This window comes from Ornithorhynchus anatinus, chromosome 4 (assembly GCF_004115215.2).
Source record: "Ornithorhynchus anatinus isolate Pmale09 chromosome 4, mOrnAna1.pri.v4, whole genome shotgun sequence".
In the NCBI taxonomy this organism is placed as follows: domain Eukaryota; kingdom Metazoa; phylum Chordata; class Mammalia; order Monotremata; family Ornithorhynchidae; genus Ornithorhynchus; species Ornithorhynchus anatinus.
The window spans coordinates 108,961,956-108,971,096 of record NC_041731.1 but is presented as its reverse complement, the minus strand read 5'-3'; the positions used below and the strand labels follow the sequence as shown (position 1 = coordinate 108,971,096).

Sequence of the window (9,141 nt, the reverse complement as noted above, 5' to 3'; positions counted from 1 at the left end):
GGAGACAGACATTAAAATAAATTGCAGATAGACAAAATGAACAGACTATAAAGATATGTACAAGCTCACTGTTGGTGGGGAACATGGAGAAATAGTACTGCCTAGTGGATGGAGCACAGGCCTGAGGGACAGAAGGAACTGGGTTCTAATCCTTGCTCCACCACCTGTCTGGTGCATACGATTGAGCAAGTCACTTAACTTCTCTGGGTCTCAGTTCCTTCATCAGTAACAGTAATAATAATTGTGGTATTTGTTAAGTGCGTACTATGCTCCGGGCCCTGTACTAAGTGCTGTGGTGGATACAGGCAAATCGGGTTGTTGTTGTTGTCTTATGCTGTAGTGCCGTGTCCGACTTAAAGTGATGCCATGGATACATCTCTCCCAGAACGCCCCACCTCCATTTACAATCGTTCTGGTAGTGTATTCATAGAGTTTTCTTTGTAAAAATTATGGAAGCGGTTCACCATTGCCTCCTTCTGTGCAGTAAACCTGAGTCCCTGCCCTCGACCCTCTTCCATACTGCTGCTGTCCAGCACAGGGGAGTTTTGATTTATAGCAGATTGCCTTCCACTAGCTAGCCACGGATCAAGCTAGATATGGAATGGACAGGCCTCTGCTTGACTCTTCCTCACGTAGTCAAGACTGGTAGAGTACTGGAAACTCTCCAGGTGCGACCCTGAGAGTTGTAAATTAGGTTGGACATCATAAAATGGGGATTAAGATTGCAAGCTCCATGTGGGACAGAGACTGTGTACAACCCAATTTCCTTGTATCCACCTCAGGACTTAGTACAGTGCCTGGCCCATAGTAAGTACTTAACAAATACCACAATTATTATTTTTATGATATTATATTATTCTCCAAGCACTTGGTACACTAGTCTGCCCATAGTACATGTTCAGTGAATATGATTGTTGGGTAGTTGGGGCTGGGGAATGGTGGGAAGTGAATATGCTTTTACTGGCCTATTCATTTTCTACCCAATCAGAATGATCTGCAGCTCATGATGTATAGGGGAATAATAATAATTATTGTGGTATTTGTTTAGCGCTTACTATGTGCCAAGCACTGCACTAAGCGCTGGATGGATATAAGCAAATCAAATTGGACACAGTCCCTGTCCCAGTTGGGGCTTACAGTCTCAATTCCCATTTTACAAATGAGGTAACTGAAACACAGAGAAAAATAATGATAATAATGGTATTTGTTAAGCTCTTACTATTTGCCAAGCACTGTTCTAAGCGCTGGGGGATACTAGGTAATCAGGTTGTCACAGTCTTAATCTCCATTTTACAGATGAGGGAACAAAGGCAAAGAAAAGTTAAGTGACTTGCCCAAGGTCACACAGTAAACGAGTGGTGGACCTGGGATTAGAAGCCATGTCCCCTGACTCCCAAGCTCGTGCTCCTTCCATTAAGGCATGCAGTTACACAGTAGGCATGTGGCAGAGTCAGGATTAGAATCCATTACCTTATGACTCCCTGGCTTGTGCTCTGTGCACTATGCAATGCTGCTTCTCTAGTGGGAAGAGTGGGCTGGTGGGGAAATGAATAAAAAAAGCATTTACATGGAAAAACAATTGTCGGCAAGTATATTTTATTAAATATTAGGTCAGATTCCTCCAGTCAAGACTTCTCCCTGGCTGGAGAGACACATTTTGAAGACCCATTAGACTTCCATGATGCTTAGATGCTGTTAGTCAATGCAGTAAGTGACAGTGTAGTGTATATCAAGGTTTACTTTCTGCTGGGTTTATCTAAATTTAGAAATACAATGATATTTTCTAAAGTCCAATATTAGAGTTTTTCTTTTTGCTCTTCCAGGTAAATGGCTTAATATGGAAAGTAGATGCAAAGGATCAAATTATTTTTATCTATCAGCAATATTCCTCAATGATACTATTCCTCCGTGTTTAGGTCCTCTAAATTAACCAGTCTGCTATGATAATAGCAGATAGCAGATTGGCTAAATTAGAAGTCCTAAACACTGTTCAGTCCAACTTGAATTTGGGGTCACTCCAAAGATAGCAGTCAGGCAGAAGAAAGGTAAATGGATTTAGGTAAGGAAGAATGACCTGAAATAAATTCAAACTAAGATCCACTAGTGTATAATCTATCTCAAACTCACAGAAATAAAAGGGAAATACATGCCAGCACTTTCTGGCAATAGCACACATGTCCTGAATCTGTCTGTGAAAGGGCAGTTATTGTTCTGTTCATTTTTCACTAAACGGTTGAACTAAGCTTTTCCTACTTACTGCTTCTTTTGATTTCTACATTCTTCAGATTACTTAGGCACTGAAACGCAAATCAAATCTGCCATAACAGGAGTAAAGTGCCAGGAATGGATCTCAACTCCTACACCCAAATCATTTCAGGTTCACGACAAGGAAGATGATTTAGAAATCAGAAACTGAAACCTGCTAAAAATTAACAGTCATCTAATTTGTAGCTGAAAGAATAATCTAGTTCATAGCAGAAAGGGATTAGGGTGAAATTGTCTCAGTTAACATTATTATTTAAATAAACTGGCATGAGCTAGTATTGTGTCTCTTTTTCTTAAAATATATTTGCTAAGGGCTTACTATATACCAGGCACTGTACTGAGCACAGGGGTAGATACAGGCTAATCATTCATTCATTCAATAGTATTTACTGAGCACTTACTATGTGCAGAGCACTGTACTAAGCGCTTGGAGTGAACAAGTCAGCAACAGATAGAGACAGTAAGCCCCTTTGACGGGCTTACAGTCTAATTGGGGGAAACGGACAGACAAGAACAATGGCAATAAACAGAATCAAGGGGAAGAACATCTAATAAAAACAATAGCAAATAAATAGAATCAGGGTGATGTACATCTCATTAACAAAATAAATAGGGTAATGAAGATATATACAGTTGAGCGGACAAGTACAGTGCTGAGGGGATGGGAAGGGAGAGGGGGAGGAACAGAGGGAAAGGGGGGAGAAGAGGGTTTAGCTGTGGAGAGGTGAAGGGGGAGTAGAGGGAGCAGAGGGAAAAAGGGGGGAGCTCAGTCTGGGAAGGCCTCTTGGAAGAGGTGAGCTTTAAGTAAGGTTTTGAAGAGGGGAAGAGAATTAGTTTGGCGGAGGTGAGGAGGGAGGGCGTTCCAGGACAGCAGGCGGACGTGGCCCAGGGGTCGTCAGCGGGATAGGCAAGAACGGGCGACGGTGAGGAGGTGGGCGGCAGAAGAGCGGAGCGTGCGGGGTGGGCAGTAGAAAGAGAGAAGGGAGGAGAGGTAGGAAGGGGCAAGGTGATGGAGAGCCTTGAAGCCTAGAGTGAGGAGTTTTTGTTTCGTGCGGAAGGTTGATAGGAGACCACTGGAGGCTTTTAAGAAGGGGAGTGACATGCCCAGAGCGTTTCTGCAGGAAGATGAGCCGGGCAGCAGAGTGAAGAATAGAATGGAGCGGGGAGAGAGAGAGGAGGAAGGGAGATCAGAGAGAAGGCTGACACAGTAGTCTAGGTGGGATATTACAAGAGCCTGTAGCAGTAAGGTAGCTGTTTGGGTGGAGAGGAAAGGGCGGATCTTGGCAATATTATAAAGGTGAGACTGGCAGGTTTTGGTAAGGGATCGGATGTGTGGGGTGAACGAGAGAGACGACTCAAGGATGACACCGAGATTGTGGGCCTGAGAGACGGGAAGGATGGTCGTACCATCCACGGTGATAGGCAAGTCAGGGAGAGGACTGGGCTTGGGAGGGAAGATGAGGAGCTCAGTTTTGGTCATGTTGAGTTTTAGGTGGCGGGCAGACATCCAGGTAGAGACGTCCTGGAGGCAGGAGGAGATACAAGCCTGAAGGGAGGGGGAGAGGACGGGGCAGAGATGTAGATCTGTGTGTCATCTGCATGGAGATGATAGTTGAAGCCGTGAAAGCGGATGAGTTCACTGAGGGAGTGAGTGTAGATGGACAACAGAAGAGGGCCAAGAACTGACCCTTGAGGAACTCCAACACTTAGAGGATGGGAAGGGGAGGAGGAGCCTGCGAAGGAGACAGAGAATGACTGACCAGAGAGATAAGAGGAGAACCAGGAGAGGACGGAGTCCATGAATCAGATTTGGCACCTTCCAAGTCCTACATGGGACTGACAGATGTAATCCCTATTTTGCAGGAAATTGAGGAGCAGAGAAGTTGAATGACTTGCCCAAGGTCATGCAGCAGAAAAATAGTGGATCCAGGATTAGAATTCAGATCCTCTGACTCCCAGGCCCATGCTCATCCCCCTAGAGCTTATTGATTGACAGGGGGATCCTATGTTAAATGCCACATTTAGAAATAGGACTGTTAAACTCCTGCCAGTAGGATGAGGTTGGCAAATTTGCTTCATCTTGCTGTTCATATCCTGGTCACTCTTCATTCAATCATATTTATTGAGCGCTTACTGTGTGAAGAGCACTGTACTATGTGCTTGGAAAGTACTATTTGGCAACAAATAGAGACAATCCCTACCCAACAATGTGCTCACAGTCTCGAAGGATGAAGAGGTATGTGTTCAAGTGGGACAAAACAAGGAAAATTGGGACCCAAATCCTCTTTCTTGGCTTCAACCACCACCTCTACATGGATGACTCCTAATTTTAATTCACTAGCCACAACCTCTCTCCTCATCTACAATCTTGCCTCTTTTTTATGGCACTTAAGCATTTACTTTGTGCCAAACACCATATTAAGTTCTGGGGTATATACAAGATGATCAGGTAGCATAGAGCCCCTGTCCCACATAGGGCTCATAGTCTAAAATGGAGGGAGTAGGATGTTTTTCTGGTATTTCATGTTTAGTTCATCTCAGAGTGAACTGCTGTTCATCTTCTCTCCTCTGCCTCCCACCCCATAATTCTGGCCTGTGAGACTCTCTCGGGGCTCAATTCTGGGTCCCCTTCTGTTCTCCATCTAGAGGCCACTCCCTTGGAGAACTCATTTGCCCACATTGCTTCATCTACAATCTTGGATGTGGATGTTTCCCAAGCCTACATCCCCATCCCTGATCTTCCTTCTTCTCTGCATTCTCAAATTTCCTCCTACCTTCAAGACATTTCTACATGGATATCCAGCCAACACCTCAAATTTAACAAGGCCAAAACAGAATTCCTCATCTTTCCACCCAAAATGCTGTCTGCTCTGTGACTTTCCCATTACTGTAGACAGCACCACTAGGATCCCCGTCTCCTAAGCCCATAACCTTGGCATTTTTCTTGACCCATCTCTCTCATTTGACACAAACATTCACTCTCTCACTAAATGCTCTCAGTTCTAGCTTCAGAACAATGCTAAATTCTGTCCTTTCTTCTCTATCCAAACTGCTACCCTGTTGAACCAAGCACTTATCTTAGTCCACATTGCTTGTTGCATCTGCTTTGTTGCTGATCTCCCTGCCTTCTGTCTTTTCCTACTCCAGTCCAAACTTGACTCTGCTCTATGGCTCATTTTTATAAACATTCAGTCCATGTTGCCCTCTCCTCAAAAACCTCCAGTGGTTGCCTCGTCCACTGCCATATCAGACAGAAACTGCTTACCATTTGCTGTAAAGCACTGTGGCTTAGTGGATAGATCATGGGCCTGAGAGTCAGATAATAATAATGTTGGTATTTGTTAAGCACTTACTACGTGCAGAGCACTGTTCTAAGTGCTGGGGTAGATACAGGGTAATCAGTTTGTCCCACATGAGGCTCACAGTCTTCATCCCCATTTTACAGATGAGGTAACTGAGGCACAGAGAAGTTGTGACTTGCCCATAGTCACACAGCTGACAAGTGGCAGAGCTGGGATTTGAACCCATAACCTCTGACTCCCAATCCCGGACTCTTTCCAAAGAGCCACGCTGCTTCTCAATGGACCTGGATCCTAATTCTGGCTCCACCATATGCCTGCTGTGTGACCCTGGGCAAATCACTTAACTTCTCTGGGCTTCAGTTACCTCATCTGTAAAATGGGGATTAGGACTGTGAGGCCCACATGGGACAACCTGATTACCTTGTATCTACCCCAGCACTTAGAACAGTGCTTGGCACATAGTAAGTTCTTAACAAATACATTATTATCATTATTTAAAACACTCAATCACCTTGCTGCCTTCTACTTTACTTCTCCAGTTTCCTACTACAACCCAACACATTCACTTCACTCCTTTAATGTCAACCTACTCACACTACCCTAACCTCCTCTCTCTCACGCTGACACATCACCCACGTCCTGCCATGTAGCATAGAAGTCCCTCTTCCTTCATATCTGACAGATTATCAAAATCTCCACTTCAGAGTGTTCTTCCTTGATTAAATCCTCATTTCCCCTACTCCCTCACCCTTCTGCATCACTCTTGAACTTGGATTTCTACCCTTTAATCACCCCACCTTCAGCCCCCATAGAATTTATGTACATAGTATTAATTTATTTTAACAACTGTCCCCCTGTCTAGAGTGTAAGCCCCTTGTGGGCAAGGAACATGTCTACCAACTCTCTTATATTGTATTTTCTCAAGGAGTTAGGACAGTTCTCTGCAAACAGTAAGCACTCACTAAATATGATTGATTGATTCTCTCCCAAATCCTTTCCTGCCCACAATTTTCCCACTGTTATTGACAACCTCACCATCTTCCACATCTCTCAAGTCTATAAATGTGGGCAAAGCAGCTCCTAGTTCTTTTCCTCCCTCTCTATGACACTGGTTCAGGAACATGCTATCTCCCAAAGCAACCACTGCATCAGTATCCTTGCTGATCTCTCCCCAATCTACACTTCACTCCACTGCCCAAATCATTTTTCTATAACATTGTTCTGTGCATGCTGACCTGCTCTTCAGAAAACAATGGCTGCCCATCTCTCTCCATATTCAACAAACCTCTTCATTTTTATTGTCACTCTTTTCCATGTATCCTGTCTACTTTCCCACTAGAGCCCAGGATATACATTTCAGTTCTCTATACCAACTTACTCACTTCAGCTGACTCTCACATCTCTGCTGACCTTTTGCTCATGTCCTCCCTCCTGCTTAGAACTCCCTTATGCTTCAAATCAGAAGGGCCGCTATTCTTCTCATCTTTATAGCCCTACTGTAGATGCCATTAAGCCAATTCCACTTTTTGGACAGTGATCTTCCTATTTGGCAAATTCCCTAAGATTGATCATTTTAGAGGTGGTTTTATAAAGCAATTATTGCCCTTCTCAAGGCTATGATGCTCATTTCTGGGATTGCTAGCCGAGAGAGCAGAGTGGTGGAAGGAAGCAGTGTGTGTCAAAGTCCTGCCTCGAGTTTTCATGCAGACTCCTGGGGAAGTAGGAGAAAAGCTGTGACCCAAAGCTCAAATTTCCCTGGCACACCCCACCCGGTGAAGGAGCCAGAGCTCAGAACACTTCAGGCACACCTTATCAGGTGAAGTCCCACCCCACATCCTAGAGCCCACTTTTCCTGGAAATGGAAACCTGGATCCCTAATGCTCATCTGCCCCTGCCCTGCTCCTGACAAGGAAGAAACCTAGGGGTTTTATACAGGAATTCAGAGGGAAACAGGAGAAAATCTACCAGTGCTCAATTCAAATGCTCTCCTGGTTGTCCATCCAAAATGCTCCCCTTCCTTGACTCCTCAGCCCCCACTGTATTCCATAGTTTCCAATGTCCCTTGTCCCAGAGGTTTTTCCTCTAGCTATGGAAAGAGCCTGGGAATGGTAGTCAGGAGACCTGGGAAAGAGTGCCTGCTGCCATGAGATGCAAGATCAGGTTCCAGGGAATTACATCACTGTCATGGGCGGCTCAACAGACAAGAGTTGTCCACCAATAAGATCTTACTGGGGAGAGAAACAATTAGGGGGTGAGAGAGGAAGGATGGATCGTAAACCAATGTTCAAATGGAAGGATCCAAACAACCAAAGTTTCCTGAAAGCCACCTCAGGTTCTATCTTTTGAAAACATTGCTTCTGACATCACAGTCTACCTAGACATAATAATGATAATAATAATTATGGTATTTGTTAAGCACTTACTATGTTCGAAGCAGTGTTCTAAGCACTGGGGTAGAGACAAGCTAATCAGGTTGTCCCATATGGGGCTCACAGTCTTCCTCTCCATTTTACAGATGAGGTAACTGAGGCATAGAGATGTTAAGTGGCTTGCCCAAGGTCAAACAGCAGACAGGTGGCAGAGCCAGGATTAGAACCCAAGTCCTCTGACTCCCAAGCCTGTGCTCTTTCCACTAAGCCACGCTACTTCTCCATAGATAGTCAGGCTTCTTTGAAAGAAAATGCCCTAATTCCTGTGTTCCACTCAAAATGTGAAGTGAAAAGACACATTATACAAGAATTGAAAGGCTGATATAGGGATAATATGCAATAATAATAGTATTTGCTAGGTGCTAACTTTGTCACAGGAACTGTACTAAGTGCTGGGATAGATACAGGCAAATTGAGTTGGACACAGTCCATGTCTCATGTGAGGTTCACAGGCTCAATCCCCATTTTGTAGATGAGGTAAGTGAAGCACAGAGAAATGAGTGATTTGATTTGCCCAAGGTCACACAGCAGACAAGTGGTGGAGCCAGGATTAGAACACATGACCTTCTGACTCCCAGGCCCTTGCTCTATCCACCGTGGATATAATAAATGTGACAAATTTATTACAGACTAGTGAGGTTCCCAGGACAGGTGGCTCAAATCCCCAGACAGCACCACAGAATAATAGGTAGATTTATCTACCAATCAGATCTAGCCTAGGGGTAGAACCAATTAGAGAAGAGGGACAGGAGGGATGACCTTTTGTTCTATACCACCTCTTCATAGTTACACTGGTGATCTATTTTTCTCATGTGTCCTCTTTCACCCTATTTACTAGAGTAGTGTCTGGAAACATAGCTCAGTGGAAAGAGCCCAGGCTTGGGAGTCAGAGGTCATGGGTTCAAATCCTGGCTCTGCCACTTGTCAGCTGTGTGACTGTAGGCAAGTCACTTAACTTCTCTGTGCCTCAGTTACCTCATCTGTAAAATGGGGATTAACTGTGAGCCTCCACGTGGGACAACCTGATTACCCTGTATCTACCCCAGAGCTTAGAACAGTGCTCTGCACATAGTAAGCGCTTAACAAATACCAACATTATCATTATTATTATGGCTCATATTAGCCTTTTTTATCTACATCATCAG

At 44.4% G+C, this 9,141-nt stretch overlaps 1 non-coding gene across 1 annotated transcript; it reads right to left on the bottom strand.

The window, feature by feature from the left end:
* Positions 1-548: 548 nt before the first annotated feature.
* LOC114811936 lies at positions 549-686 on the bottom strand. Its single transcript, XR_003759631.1, has one exon. It is a non-coding gene; the product is annotated as a small nucleolar RNA SNORA7 (small nucleolar RNA).
* Between the last annotated feature and the right edge of the window lie 8,455 nt (positions 687-9,141).